The sequence below is a fragment of the Hemitrygon akajei genome, chromosome 14, assembly GCF_048418815.1.
Source record: "Hemitrygon akajei chromosome 14, sHemAka1.3, whole genome shotgun sequence".
Taxonomy (NCBI): Eukaryota; Metazoa; Chordata; class Chondrichthyes; order Myliobatiformes; family Dasyatidae; genus Hemitrygon; species Hemitrygon akajei.
This window is the reverse complement of record NC_133137.1, coordinates 55,650,103-55,666,618: the sequence shown is the minus strand read 5'-3', so window position 1 is coordinate 55,666,618 and position 16,516 is coordinate 55,650,103.

The following is a 16,516-nucleotide window of genomic DNA, read 5'->3' as shown; positions in this document are numbered from 1 at the left end:
CCGCCCTGGTATCGGAGTCGCTGAGGATGATGATCTTGCCTGCCTTATATGTTTACAATCAGAGGGATTTCAGCTCCCGATTGAACGCGTCTTTGGCAGCAGGGCTTGCTTGCGGTGTGGGGGCGTAGACACTTACAAGGGTGACAAATTGCTTGTCTTGCAGCGTGAGTCACAGGGACATACGTCGATCCGAGTGTCTGACCGGTAGGCTTTGAAGCTTATTGATCATGAAGCCTAACCCTGAGAGTCAGTTCACATTGCTGCTTCTGCCTGACCAGAAGAGAGTGTAGGCTGCACCATGTTCTATCAAAGATCTTTGATTTGCAAAGTGTACTTCACTTACAGCAGCAATAGCAAGGTCCAGCCGAGCTAGTTATCGTGCCACAAGTGCTGAGCATCCTTGGGGTCGGTCACCTTCTGTAGAGTCCTGCTTTGTGCCTACATTCCAGCACACAGTTTTGAGGTATGGCGACTTCTTTGATTTGTTTTCCTTTCTCTTACCACTTGAGTGAGATGCACGTTGGCCGCTGCGAACCAACCAGGTGGTGGTGAGGCTAGCTTTCATTGGACCCACCTTATCTAGGTTCCTCTCCATCCAGAGCAAGCGGTGCTATCCCTGAAGAGGGCTGCTTGATCACTCAGAGAGCTGCCGAATGCTGGTGTTGTCTCAGATCAATAGACAGTCGACCCATGGGTCTGAGTCGCCATCAAGCAGAATTGAGACTGCGGCTTCCAGTGTCATCTCACAGCTGTCCTTTCACCTCTTCTCCATTGCTGTAGGGCTTTTCTTCCCACCTGCGCTGCTTGGGTTTATAGTGAAGATTGGTGCACGTGGACTGATTCCATTCTTTAGACTGGGGGATGCTCCACAATGGTACAGCAAGCCATGATGACTGCAGCGACCGCAAGGCTGTAGAGTGAGTTTTCCTTCTAGACAGATTGCCTGGCAGGGCTAACAAGTCCCATCTGAATCAGAGTTGTCCTTCTCCTAGGCTGGCCAGCCAAGGCTGATAAGTCCAGCCTGCACGCCCAGTTATAGCGGGACACTCAGTTGTGCTATGACTTAGCAAACTCCGTAAGAACAGAGACGCCACGTGAAGGCGTTGCTATGGACACAGTAGAGGCCATATGCGAGTGACGTCATGCATGGTAAGCCAAATGGTGCTGTGGTGATCACTACAACAGGAAAGGAGAGGCTATGGAAGATGCTTTACCTTCCTTAAGTGAGCAGGACGTCCAGTCCTGGACTCACCTGACCCCACTCCACTGCTGTAATGGGTGGGTTATTTCAGTTACAGTCGCCTTCCTGTCAGCATGTGCTGGTCTGGCCATTGTCCTCTGACCTCTCTCATTAACAAGGTATTTTCACCCATAGTCACTCAATGGATGCTTTTTGTTTTTCTCACCAATCTCTGTAAACCCTAGAGCAACCTTTTTATGCCATGGACCCTTACCATTAACGGAGAGGTCCATGGACCTCAGGCTAGGGACTCCTGCTCTAGAGACTGTTGTGTCTGAAAATCTCAGAAGATCAGCAGTTTCTGAGGGATTCAAACCATTCGATCTGGCACCAACAATCATTCCATGGTCAGTCAGTTAGATCACACTTCTTCTCCATTCTGATGTTTAGTCTGAACAGTTGAACCTTTTGACCATGTCTTTTATGCATTGAGTTGCTGCCACATGATTGGCTGATTAGACAATTAAATTAACGAGCAGGTGTACTGATGTACCTAATAAAGTGGTGACTGAGTGTACATGACAAGTTTAATGCCATTGATCAACGAAGAATTTACGTTCTAAACAATGTTGTGATATCAAAAATGCACGGTAAACAAGCAATATAACTGAGTTTTTCTGCACAAAACAGTACCCAAAGCTTGGTGATCTGAGTATTTAGCTCCGGATATTTAACTTTGGATCTTGCTATGTATGAGTTTATCTGATCTTTAGTGGTGATTAGCTCACCTTACTGGTTATTTGGCATTGGGGATGGAAACCTCCTTGTTCCTGGTTTGACATGAAAGGTAAAGCAGCTCTGGTCAGACATCAGTTTCACTCATATCCTAGTGGGAGTATTGATTCTTTGAGCTAAATCCATTTTTGGTGCCCTGCCCAGTTTTACATCCCACTGATAACAAATAAACATCTTGGTAGAGCTTAATGTAAGGACAGTCCACAGGCCACTGAGTCCTTCGGGACTCCTTGCAAGTTACAGAAGATGAAACCCAACTCCCAAATTCTCCAGCAGCCAGGTGCACAGTTACATACTTCTGAGACTTGCAGCTGCCTCCTGGTTTGTCTCCATTGTTTTGTGAGTGGTAGGACTTGTCCTGGAAACGTATCTGAGATACGCAGCCAGACAGGTGATGGACATCCCTCTACTATGAATAGCTTACTTCAGGAACAGTGAGGTGAAATCGCTCTTTTAGCACAAAAACATTCATAAATTCAGACCAGTTTGTACCATGTCCATTTCAAGTGCATTCCCAACAAACACCCGTTTCGAGTTGACTGTATCATTTGGGATTTTTTACTAATGGCTCCAGTTGGTTCTACTTAGTGAGGCTAATTGTAATAGAAAACATTCTGTATGTGATCTTTAAAGTTTTGCTCAACAATAACACTAAAAAGTGCTTTTATGACACAACTTTAATATAATAAACATCAAGTTCAAGTTCATTGTCATAGGGTATAAATTGCATGAAAATTACAGTAGCTCTTTGCAGCGATAGCATTGTACATTATGAAAATGACAAATGTAGGTTAACAGTCTTAAATTACGTAAATCATACACAAACTCAACAAAATAAACCACTAAACGACATTAGTGCAAGTTGAAAAGGAAATACAATCTGAGATAACATTAGGGTTTTCAGGACAGCCCACTGTTATCAGACTCTTCAATGGACTGTTGGTCTCACTATCTACCTCATTATGATCCTGGACTTTATCATTTACCTACACCATACTCCTTTGGTAACTTTTACACTTCTTTCTGGATTGTTATTCTTGTGTTTTTGACATTCTGAATTGTTATTGTTTTCCGTATTCTAGCTTAATGAAAAGGTCAGCGTGTCAGAATGGTCAGGGTATCGGAGCCCAAGGCGAAATACAGGCCAATTAAGATCGCTGTTCCATCACATTTACTCAGCTCTGAGCTAAACTTTGGGACTCTCTTGCGGACTTCAGTTAAGAAACACTATTTGCTTGAATTTACTGTTTGCATGATGTTCTTTTTTTTGATGCACCTCAGGTTCAACAGTCTTTTGTGGGCTATTTTACTCTTTTATTTTCTTATGGACATAATGTGTTTTTTTTACTCTCTGCATACTGGGCACTAGACAGTCTTTTCTTCATATATATGAGGCTTGTTTCTGAGTTTCTTAGTTTCATGGCTGTTGTTAGGAGATGAATCTTAAGTTTGTATAATGTTTACATACTTTGATAATAAAATGTATTTTGGACCTAGAACTTTTATGCACAGTGTAACTGTCTACTGCAAACAGTATGCTTTAGTTTTTTTTATTGTGCATATGACAATAATAAACTAATACCAAGTTTAAATAGCACTGGGGAAGAAGCTGTTGTTACACTTTAAGGTGTGGATCTTTAGCTTCCTCTGCCTCCTGCCTGGCGCGAGCATGGAGAAGAGGACATGGTTCAGATGGTGTGCATCCCTGATGACGGATATCACCCTCCTGAGATATCACCACTTGTAGATGCCTTGATGGTGGTGAGAGTTGTGTTTGTGATAGAACTGGCTGATATCTCACTGATGCAGGATTTGAACCTGAAACATCAACAGTTCCTTTCCCTCGACGGACGCTGCTCAATCCGCTGAGTTCCTCCAGAAGATTGGTCATTGCCCTCGATCCCAGCATTTGCAGTGTCCTGTTTCTCGAACATTTCACTTTGATTAATAAAGCACAGAGAAAAGTTGACACAATTACAATAAAAGTAAGAGCAGGAACAGTCAACCAGGCCCCTCAAACCTGCCCGTTATTCAAATGATCATGGGTAATATACCTCACACCTCAAGTCTCCTTCTGTTGCAGATCCCCATAGCTCTCAATTTCCCGATCTTCCAAATAAAATTTTAACCTCTTTTTTATTTACTTCTAATGATGTAGCCTTTACAGTTCTCTGGGAATAGAATTCCAAGCATTCGCCATCCTCTGTGAGAATAAATTACTATATATTTAATAATATTTTATAACAATATCTCTTTGTTCAAGATTCCAGCACTAGCTTAAGCATCTCAACATCTACTCTGTGAAGTCCCCTTATATATTTCAATAAGATCACCTTTCATTCTTTTAACTTACAAAAAAATACAGACCCAACCTGTTTAGCTCTCTTGACGGGATAAAACTCTGATTCTAGGAGATAGTCAGGTGAGTAAAACACAAGAAAATGCTTGAAGAACACAGAAAGTCAGGCAGCATCAAAGGAGGAGAATAAACAGTTAAAAATTTGGGCTGAGACCCTTCATCAGGACTGGAAAGGTTTATTCCTCTCCATAGGTTCTGCCTGACTTACTGAGGTCCTCCAGCATTTTCTATGTGTTGCTCAAGATTTCCAGCACCTGTGCAATCTTTTGACTTTATGACAGCCTGATCAATGATATCCTTTCTTGGTTAAGGGGGACATAATTGTGCAGTAACCTCCATCAAGTGAAAAGAGGAAAACTTGAAGAATATCTCAAAGGAAGGGAGTCTATGAGGTTAAGTGAGAAAATTTCAACATTAGACTAGGTAACTGAATGCTCTGTCATTCCATAAGGTTATGGCTAGGTTTCAGCTCTACCTTCTTGCCTATTCTTCATAACCCATGTCACCCCATAGACCAAAGCTCTAGCTTTGACTATATGTATGGTTTAACCTCCACAGCTCTCTGAGTAGAGAATTCAAAGGTTCACTTTCCTCTGAGAGGCAAAATTTCTCCTCCTCTCCATTGTAAATGGATGACCCCTTTTTCTGAAACTAGGCTGCCTCATTTTTAGATACCCAAATGAATGGAATCTAACCTGTTAAAATCTAACATTTTTCAATAAATTCCACACTGCAATGAGTTCACTCTTCTCAACCTTCCCCCATAGCACAACTACTTTATCCCAGGACTCAACCTTATGAACTTTCTTTGAGCTGTGACCAGTGAAAATCCATTCCTACTAGTATGTAGCAAACATGGATTTCACCTCTGTTGATGCTACAGCATCTGCTGTTTTTCTTCTTAGCACTCCTCTTTGTGTATGAAATGATACGTGGTCCAGAGAGAAGGAACACTCCTACAGAGGCATTGGAATGTCCGCATCCAAGATTGGCAAGCATGCTGATGTTCTTCTGATTGGCCTTTACATAACCAGCAAAGAGGTATGAAGATACTTCATAATGTGGATGTTCCTGGTATCAATTGATATGATGATTATTGATCCTAGTTGTGGATGGCTACGCTATTAATGACATAAAATGGCAAGATGAATGGGATCTTTAAGCTGACAGGAGATGATATGGGAAGGAAATACCAGAGATTTTTGGTTGTGGAAGATCTTATAATCACAGTTACACATGCTATGAACACAGAGCTTGTTGCTGCCACCAGATCAATGACTAAACAGAAAATGGAGTGATCAATTATCGAAAAATTAATGGCCTTCACAACATGACCTCACCTCCTTCAGATCAGTGCTGAATTGGAATTAACCTTGCAGCTTTATCAACTAACAAGTCATTACTACTGATAACAATTACTGTTGTACATTTGTCATTGCGTTATCAAATACAAGTTAGAAAATGGAAAGTAAACTATATGTAGAACTCCAGATGTGGTCCTGCCTCTGCCTTGTACTTTTGCAGCAAAACTTCTCTCAAAGCGACTCTCCAGTTGCCTTTGTAATTCCTCACTGATTCTGCACGCCAACTTTTTTGTGTTGCATGCACAAGATACCCAGATCTCCATCTGCCAAACTTTTGCCTATTCGTACTCTCCTCACAACTTGTTTCTCATCTATTTTTGTGTTGTCAGTAAATTTGGCTACACTATATTTGGTCCCTTCATCTAAGTCATGATATAGGTCATAAGTAGTCAAGGTCCCAACTTTGATCTCTGTGCTACCTCATGAGTTACAGCTTGCCAAGTCAGAAATAACCCGTTTACTGTAAATCACTATTTTCCATTGGCTGGCCAAACTGCTATCCATCTATATTATTCCCAATACTTTGCCTTGTACAGTAAGAAGTCTGATTAACTAAACAGAGAGTAGGTAATAGGTTACAAGCCAGGAGAAAGTTACAGTGTCAGGAAGGGGGCAAAGCCATAAAGGAGAAGTTATGAACATTAATTTCAACATTTTAACTGTCTCGGGGGATCAAAAATGCTGAAATATTGCCAAGATATAATAATGACAGTTATGCATCTGCCCAAGCTGATTGCCTGTTGCTGTTCCAAGGTTACATCCATGTCTGCATGTCCCTGTTTCATGGGTTACAACTGTGTCAATGTGGCCTTGGAGTTGGAGTACACAGTGTCTATGGATACAATAGGGAATTTCCAACACTAGTGGGTGTTCTACAGGCTAGTGTTCTGGATAGAAATGACTGTGTTATAATTTGAAACTATTGATTTGGAATATTCTAATGTAATAACGTGTCATCACTGAATAAACCTTCTTTGGAAAAGGGGGGCAAGATAGTGACAGTTACATAGAACTTCATTTAAGTGATACCCATGTCTAAACTCTTATTTCAGCATTGTATGACCTCTGAATATGTACTTGAGGAAACTGATTGTATGCCAGAAAATTAATCACAAATGCATTGTCTCTGTAAGGATTTGCCATACCTACTTAAGTTCAAATGTTCTTAAGTAACCTGTTGGAAAGAACTACACTTTATAACAAAAAATGCTATAATTCACCAGCGTAATTTGCGGGTTAGCATCCGGGTATTTGTGTAAGGCATAACTACACTACCTCTTATGGAATTGCCTTGCAGTTATTTGGAGCTGAATAGAAAAAAAAGCTCACAATTAACTGATGGATGTACCTCTTGCTCTCCCATTACTGAGTCAGGGTGACTGGTTAACAAGAGCAATGTCCCAGACTATTGAGATTTGCTGGACTTGGCATCAGATTACCAAATTTGTCACAGAGGATTGACTCGCTTCCAACTTTCCATTACCAAGTATATTTCTTGGAGGAAACATAACCTTAGCAGACCCTCCAACTCCCCCACTAAAGAGACTAGATAAGAACTATAAGTGAGTTACGATGTCTTTCCCTTCTGAACTGGCTGTGCACTTAACAAGTGAAGAAAGACTAGAATTAACCTTCCACCTTTAATAAGATCAGGGTATCTCATAACAAATTATTCACAGTCAAGGGCATTGGAAGGGAATACAGATAGAAAGCTAACCGATTTTTCATAAATTTGATTTTATCTGGGGCATAAAAATAACAGATAAAGTGAACTATAACATTAATGGCGAAAGTAACATATTCCCTTTAAAGGACTGTGATCAAAGAGCAAACAAAACGAAGAAGTTGGAAATCAATCATGCAGCAGTTCAAGAAGTCAGCCCACCGCCACCCAGATGCTAACCTGCAAATGAAGCCGGTATTTAGCGATAGGGAATTAATTGCTGGCTCAGCCTGCAAAAGCAACATCCCTTGAATGAATATACACCTAACTTAATTATGAAGTACAGCTGCACATTTCCTCCTTATGCAACTATATAATCAATCAATCATTGAACAGCAGGACAATGCATAAAAGCATGCAGACATGGTCAAGAGGTTCAGCTGTTGTTCAGACCAAACATCAGAATGGATAAGAAATGTGATCTGAGTGACTTTAACCATGGAAAGGTTGTTGGTGCCAGATGGGGTGGTTTGAGTATCTCAGAACCTGCTTATCTCCTAGGATTTTCATGCACAACTCTCTCTAGAGTTTACAGAGAGTGATACAAAAAGAAAATAACATCCAGTGAGCAGCAGTTCTGTGGTCAAAACTACCTTGTTAATGGGAAAGGTCAGAGGAGAATGGCCAGACTGGTTCAAGCTGACAGGAAGGCAACAGTAACTCTAATAACCACACATTACAACAGAATGCAGAAGAACATATCTGAATGCACAACTTGGTGAACTTTAATGTGGATGGTCTACAGTAGCAGAAGACCACAAACGTACATTCAGTGGTCACTTTTATAGGTAGGGGAGGTACCTAATAAATTGGCCACTGTGTGTGTGTGTGTATATATAAAATAAGAACAATAAATACCGGAAGCACTTAGAAGGCCAGCCAGCATGCATGGAGAAAGACAGAAAATTGACATCTCATATCAAAGTCCTTTCAACAGAATTAAGAAAAGTTGGTAATAGAATAAGCAAATCTCTAAGATCATCGGTAAGTTGAGGGCCCAGCATCTGCGAATCCATGAGTCCACTGGAAGATGGATGTTGAAGATGACCATATGCTGGGGTTAGAGCACTGTGGGAGGGAGGAATGGGGCTTGTTTAGTTCTTTTCACTTTGTCACTTGGTATGTTCTGCTTTGTCGTGTACTGTGTTGTTCTGACAAGCGTGGTGGGTGTGCTATGTTGACACTGCAGTGTGCAGCAATGCTTGCGGGCAGCCACCGGCACATCCTTGGGTGTGTTGATTGTAACACAAATGTTTTGATGTATACACGAAAAATAAATCTGAATCTGACACGGAGCTGTATGTTGCTACAAGTGGGATGTAGAGAGAGAATAAAGGAAATGTGTTTCATAGAATAAGTGACAGTATAGGTTATGGTTGCACCTGGGAGATGAGAAGGCTTGTTCTTTACTACTGATTAGATTGGGTAAGATGTAAATAGAGATGTGTTACGTATCCCGTAACTGGATCACTTACCAGCAAAGATAGAGAGGTTCGCTGAAGTCTGATGGTACCATTTTCAAAAATTTTTATTTATAAAAGGGCACAAAAGTAAGGTTAATACAAACATTCAGATAACATACGTCGTCAATACTCAATCTAAAGCACAGGTATAGTAATAATCAATAAGAAATAAACTCTATCGTTGTCTAGGGGTAATGTATATATTGTCCGCTGTATATCTGAAAGTCTCTTGCGGTCACTGCAGTTCCACCAGCTGCCGTCTTTTGTGGTGTTGCGTTGGTGCACTTTGTTAGAGAGAGAGAGATAGAGATTAAATGAAACAGTTACCCGGCGGGTTTTTCCAACCTTTAGGAGTTCGATTCGTCGGAGTCTCGTTGGGGAATGGACGCTCACTTGTGGCCTCCCCTGTAGCTAAGCCGTTCTTTCGTGGTGAGGTCGCCAATCCCAGGCAAGGAAAAGACGCACACGAACCCCACCACCGGCTGTCGCTATTAAACGCTGTCGCAGGATTTCTAGCGTGTCTTCTGGTGCGTCTGGGGGCCGTCTTTACAACCCCTCTTTTATCTGAACTCACGGGGTCTCAGATGTCAATCAGGTTGGGATGATGCAATCTCTCTCCATCTCTCCACCCACGTTGCCCTGAGGGTATACACGTAGTACAGTTCCCAATTCGCAAAGGTGTCTCCACGAGACAATGACCACAGTCGCCAGCTTTGCCTCGCCATGAAACGAGGGACACCGCACGTATCTCTCTCTTCTCTTGGGTCATTGACCCCCCCCTTCACTAGGGCTCTGGCAATTCTCACAAAGGAGGGGGCTGGGATCATAACACCTCCCCTCTGAAAAACGTTTTTACCAGCAGTTAAAATGGAGTGGTACAGAGTCTTACAGAGTTTTAGGATTTAATATAGTACAAAAGCTTTTCTTTTAACTACAGAGCTGTACCGTCATACATTTTTCAGTGTCTAAACAGTTAACGATTACAGTGTCACTTCCTTTAATATGGTAACATCTTGTCCCTGACTAAAGGCTGGTAGCATCAGATTTCAACAGGCAGGGTTCCAAGGGGGTTGTCTTTGTTATTCACATGCTTTGTCAAAATCCCATACAGCCGGTTTTTCTATTTAAAAATGGCGCCCCCATTAGCCGTCACCTCTTTTCCGGTGAGTTCCTACGTGGGGGACCTGGGTAATTTGGCGAGGTACTCTCCTGCCTTCCCGTTCCATAAGGGTTATTCTCTCAACACCATGTCCCAAACTTAAATCATCGTGGGAATTTCCACCCAAATCTTTAATGTTACACAGGTAGCTAACCCTTTCGTCAAGACCATGCAGGCTGATGGGTTTCAGTTCAAACCTTTCCCTCAGGCCGCATTTAAATTTCGGCCTTTTCACAGCGCTCTCTTGAATAACAACAGCGTGTGGGGCACCTTTACATTCCAAATCAACCTGTAATCGATGCGCAGGCACCGCGTTACCAAGCCCTCGTTTCTGTAGCTTGGTTGCTTCTTCTGACACCAATCTAAACTTTAAATTTTCTTCGTTCGATTTGGGAACTACAAACTGCCCGTTCCCTTCAATAATAATGTTTATCCCCCCATGGTCGAGTTCCACTTTAAGGTTCACCACCCCTTCGTGTACCAACACCTGGGAACCCTCCCTTCCCCCAATTACCAGGGTTAACCCTGTCTTCACTGAACCCAGTCCATCTGACCCACAGGGACTGCATTCCTTTTCAACTGAATCAAATACCTCAGACTTTTTCTGGGCTCCATTACTAGGTTCAGTACCACGTGCATCCACATCTTGGACACACTCAAACGGGACATCTGCCTCTTCCAGGCTTTCAATACCCGTACCCTTTTCAAATTCTAACTTCCCCTGATCCTCCTAATTCCTCTCTGGGCAACTCCCTTCCGGAGTAAACTCAACCCCGCGGGCTGAAACAACCTCGTCTGCCAACCCAGCAGACCTCTCCAAGGTAATGACATCCTTTTCATCTAGGACTGCCTTCATCTCATTATCGGGAACACCTTGATAACTCTCAACTTCTTCAAACAGGGCTGCCACTCCCGACAGATCATCCATGTCCAACTCTGGACCTTTTAACAGCTGTTTCCGTTTCTCCTCTTTATTTCCTACCTCTAGGACCTTTCTCTTCGCTAAGGGCAGATCTCGCTCCTCTCCCTTAACCCCTTTCACTTTACTACTCTTCGGTTTACCACCCTCAGAACCCTCATGGTACAGGGTTGGTAGGACCATCTCGGCCAAATCAATACTGGCCAGATTTAAACTGCTCGCTTTCTCAGCTGCCTTTCTTGACAGGGTGCGAATGCTCGCGCCTGTGGTACAGACTGGAGATATGAGGGGCGGGGCTGCAATCCTCACAGGCTGTTTGAGCCGTGTCCAAACCTGCCCCCCGGCTAAATCATTTCCGAGGAGGACGTCCGCGTCAGTTCTCAGGAATTCTGATGGCATCCCTATTTCAACTGGTCCAGATACCAGCTCACAATCCATAATTACCTGATGTAGGGGCACCATTTCTATTCTTGTACCTATCCCCTTCACGGCGACCATTCCCCTTCTCCGACCGAAATCTAGTATCTCACGGCGGATCAACGACAGCTCCGCCCCGGTGTCTTGCCAGATTCAGACGGGAATGGGTGGGTCACCCCCCTTCACGGACATGGTTCCAGGTGACAGCCAAGTCTCTGACCCTTCTCGTACTCTGTCTACCTGGGGCTCTCTCATCGATTTACTGATTACCACGGCACACCCAATAGGGACCGCTGCTCTCCCTTTTTCTGGCTCCTTTCTCAGAGCAAAGCACCTAGAGGCAATATGTCCTCCCTTCCCACAATTAAAACAGGTCAAGCCCGGAAATCTCGGGCCGCCTGCCATTTCCCCCTCAACCTTACCACTAGCTCCCGGCGGGACCTCTGCCTCAGCCGGCGGACTTTCCCTACCGTTCCGACGGTCTCTCGGGTAACCTTTTGGCGAGGAAATCTTTATCCTGTGGGTTAGGGCATATTCATCTGCGAACCTAGCAATTTCTGAGATGGACTTATTCGCCTTCTCATTCAAATACATCCGGATCTCCTCCGGAACACACCCTTTTAATTCCTCAATCAGAAATAACTCCCTGATACGCCCATAATCCCCGTCCACCTGTTCCGCGGTGCACCAACGGTCCAAGAGCACACCCCTTTCATAGGCTAGCTCGGTATACGTTTGATTCCACCCTTTCCGTAAATTTCTGAACCTTTGTCTATACGCTTCCGGTACTAGCTCGTAACTCCGGAGAATGGCCTCTTTTACTTTGGCATAATTCTCCGCTTCCCCTTCCTCGATGGCCAATGCCGCATATGCTCGTTGTGCCTTCCCCTTTAACACACTTTGTAACAACGCCACCCACTGCTCTTTGGGCCACTTTTGATTTACTGCCACCTTTTCAAAAAGCAAGAAATAACTATCAACATCTGACTCTTCGAATGGAGGTACTACCCTCAACTCCCGACTAACATTAAACCTCTCCTCTCATTCTAACCCTAGATCTCTTCGCTCTTTCTTTAACTTCTCCATCTCCAAGTCATGTTCCCTCTGTTCTCATCTCTCCTCATACTCTCTTTGCTTTTCGGCTCATTCTCTCTCGTTCTCGGCTACTTCTAGCTCTTTTAGCTGAATTTCATGCTGTCTTTGCTTTTCAGCTTGGTCCCGCTCTTTTTCCACCTCTAACTCCTTTATGTGGAACGCCTGCTCCCTTTCTTTCTCTCTCTCAGCCCGTTCTTTCTCTCTCTCAGCCGCTTCCAGCTGCTTCATTTTAAATTCATGTTCCAACCTTAATTTCTCCAACTCTAGCTGATCCATTCCACTCGCTGGTACTTTTTCAGGGATATTTTCCAAGACCTCAGCTTTGAACACTTTCTTCCCAATGTAATACCGAGTTATGGCCCCTCGCACCTCCCGCTTTTTCATGGACGACCTCACTTCTGCGAGGTCCAATCCCTTCGCCAAATTTAACAAGTCTGATTTGGTGGCCGCCTCTAGTGCCTCTACAGTCGGGTTTTTCATAAATTCATCCACGTCCATCTTTGCTGGTTTCCCGTCTGGCTACCCGCGTACCAGATCCAAATTTTTTAAATTTTTTTTTTGACTTACAAACCCAATTCACTGCCCTCCCAATTTTGGTTTCAAATCTCGAGACGAGGCCCCACGTTGTTACGTATCCCGTAACTGGATCACTTACCAACAAAGGTAGAGAGGTCCGCTGAAGTCTGATGGTACCATTTTCAAACGTTTTTATTTATAAAAGGGCACAAAAGTAAGGTTAATACAAACATTCAGATAACCTAAGTCGTCAATACTCAATCTAAAGCACAGGTATAGTAATAATCAATAAGAAATAAACTCTATTGTTGTCTAGGGGTAATGTATATATTGTCTGCTGTATATCTGAAAGTCTCTTGCGGTCACTGCAGTTCCACCAGCTGCCGTCTTTTGTGGTGTCGTGTTGGTGCACTTTGTTAGAGAGAGAGAGATAGAGATTAAGTGAAACAGTTACCCGGCGGGTTTTTCCAACCTTTAGGAGTTCGATTCGTCGGAGTCTCGTTGGGGAATGGACGCTCACTTGTGGCCTCCCCTGTAGCTAAGCCGTTCTTTCATGGTGAGGTCGCCAATCCCAGGCAAGGAAAAGACGCACACGAACCCCACCACCGGCTGTCGCTATTAAACGCTGTCGCAGGATTTCTAGCGTGTCTTCTGGCGTGTCTGGGGGGCCGTCTTTACAACCCCTCTTTTATCTGAACTCACGGGGTCTCAGATGTCAATTAGGTTGGGATGATGCAATCTCTCTCCATCTCTCCACCCACGTTGCCCTGAGGGTATACACGTAGTACAGTTCCCAATTCACAAAGGTGTCTCCACGAGACAATGACCACAGTTGCCAGCTTTGCCTCGCCGTGAAACAAGGGACACCGCACGTATCTCTCTCTTCTCTTGGGTCATTAACCCCCCCTTCACTAGGGCTTTGGCGATTCTCACAAAGGAGGGGGCTGGGATCATAACAGATGGAAAAAAGAAAATAAATATGTTGGAACTGCATGATACAACACATTTAAGCTACTGACAAGCTGAATAATAAAGAGGGCCAGAAACACCTATTAGATCAGGCAGCATCTGTGGAGAGAGAAAAGTTGAAATAAAGCTACAGGCTAATTGATTTTTGTAGTGTATTTAATATTTCAGTAATATTTGAGTAATATTGTAACTATACAGTTTGATTAAGCATTGTTCAATTCAATTCAATTCAATTATGGGTTTTATGTAAGAAGTATGTGAATAGCATATGTCATTACACCAGCACATCATGTGTGAGTGTCTCACTAAATGAAAAGGAAAGTAAAACTAAGGATGCAAATAGACCAGCCCCATGATTCTCTTTCAATTAGTTTCTGGACTTACAAAACACAACAGTGAGGATAAGGAATTTTTAAAACTAACCCGAGATAACTACCTACCTGTTGAAGCACTGCGCATTTTTCTTCAGAAGGGGAGGGAGATGTTTGAGTTTTAAAACAAGACTGAAAACAGATTAAATTAACAATCAGTGAATATGTCCATAGGTTCATAAGCTGATAGTATTGGGTGATGATAACAAATTTTTAGAAGCAGAAATTGCTGGCTACATCAGAAATATAGAGCCATTAAGTTGCACAACAAATAACTGGATACTGTACACTGAATGAGTTCTGCAGTATTTTGAATCAAATGAAATAGCCGATGAAAACAAGTGCCAGTGCTACTGAGGGAAATAGGTGGAAAGCATATAGTTGCTGAGAAGTTTAACTGCTCCAACCAAACCAGCTAAAATGAGCTTTATTGATATAAACATATTGCAGGAACATTTAGAACTGAAACCATTGTTGATTGTAGCACATCTTAGGTTTCGTAAACAGAATCAAAGGGAAGGAGAATCCATATAACTTTACGTGGCTGAATTGAAGAAATTGTCTGAGCATTGTCAGTTGATGCACTGAGAGATTGTCTTATTTGTGGAAACTTACAAGAAAGCATTCAAGAACTGCTGCCATTGAAAAGAGCAGTTGAAATTGCTGTACCAATGGAAACAGCAGACAGAGATGCAAGTGAGTTGTAGTCAGTGAACAGAACAAAATTGTAATATCTAGACAGAAAACTGCCTGGCTGAACAAATTAGTGGCAGGGCTCACATACACCAGACCAATGCAAGTTTAAATGTGAAACTTGTAGAAAATGCAACAAAGTAGGACACGTACAAAGAGCATGTCAGGCAGAAAGACATAAATGGACTGCACAGGGAAGAGAAAACAATAAAAGTTTAAGCTGCATTATCCAAAGGAACCCTAATTTGCACGCTGTTGATGAACGATCTGATAAGGATGAGAGTGACACAGGATTCAATAGCTTTGCGATTAACACTGTGAAGACTAACAATAGACAAGCAATATGGCTTACATCAGAAATGAATGGCAAATTAATTAAAATGGAATTGGACACTGATTCGAATGTTTCACTCTTCACAACAAACAACAAGCCAGATTGGGCTTGTATGAGATAAAAACAGGAGGGGCATTGGGTGCAGTGATAGGCTCAGACCACAATTTGATTGGAGATTCATTCAGTATTTGCATGCTACATCCCTGCAGTAGTGTCAACTGAAAGATAATTAAGGAAGTGGTGAATGATGCCACAATAATAATCAAGGATGGCATTGGAAACTCAAACATATCAGGAGTCAAACAGTGTTAAATGAAAATGCTACACCCAAGTTTTACAAAGCACATCCAGTTCCTTATACCATCTGTGATAGTCAGTGAGCTGGATCACATGGAGGCTGGAGGAATTCTTTCCAAGGTTGAGTGGAACTCATGGGCTAGTAGTCCCAGTAGCTAAGAAGAATGGGTCTGTCAGGATCTGTTGTGATTTTAAGGTCACCACCAACCCAGTATTGAAAGTAGATCAATACCCTCCCTGGATAGAAGCTAACCTTTGCAAACCTTTCTGGAGGAAAACACTTTAGCAAAGTGGACTTGGCACCAATCTACAGTTGGAGACTGAAGAAGAGCCCAAAGTGTTTCTTATCATAAACACTCACAAAGGGCTCTATCAGTAGTATAGGGTTATTTTTGTAGTAGCGTCTGTACTTGTACTCTGGCAGAAAGCTATTGGCCAGATGCTGCAAAGCTGTCCAGGCACTCAGCGTTACCTGTATGACATCACTGTTACCCATAGGGGTGACAAGAAGTATCTCCCAAGGCAGTGTTAAAAAGCTTCGAGGATTGTGGGCTCAGAGCACAACACAACAAGTATGAATTCTTTCAAGCAAGCGTCATTGACTCTGGTCACACCATTGACGTACAAGCATTACATGAGTGTGCTGAGAAAATTCAAGCAGTGGTGGATGCCCCAAGGCTAAAGAGCATGTCACTGTTGTGTTTTTGTTAGGATTTGTCAACGACTGTAACTGGTTCCTGCCAGACATGGCTATTCTGCTCCACTCCTTGAACTCATTACTTCAGATCAGGAAGAAATGGCAATGGACAAAGCAGTGTGAGGTGGCTTTCCAAAAGACAAAGGAAATGGTGATGTCAGATAC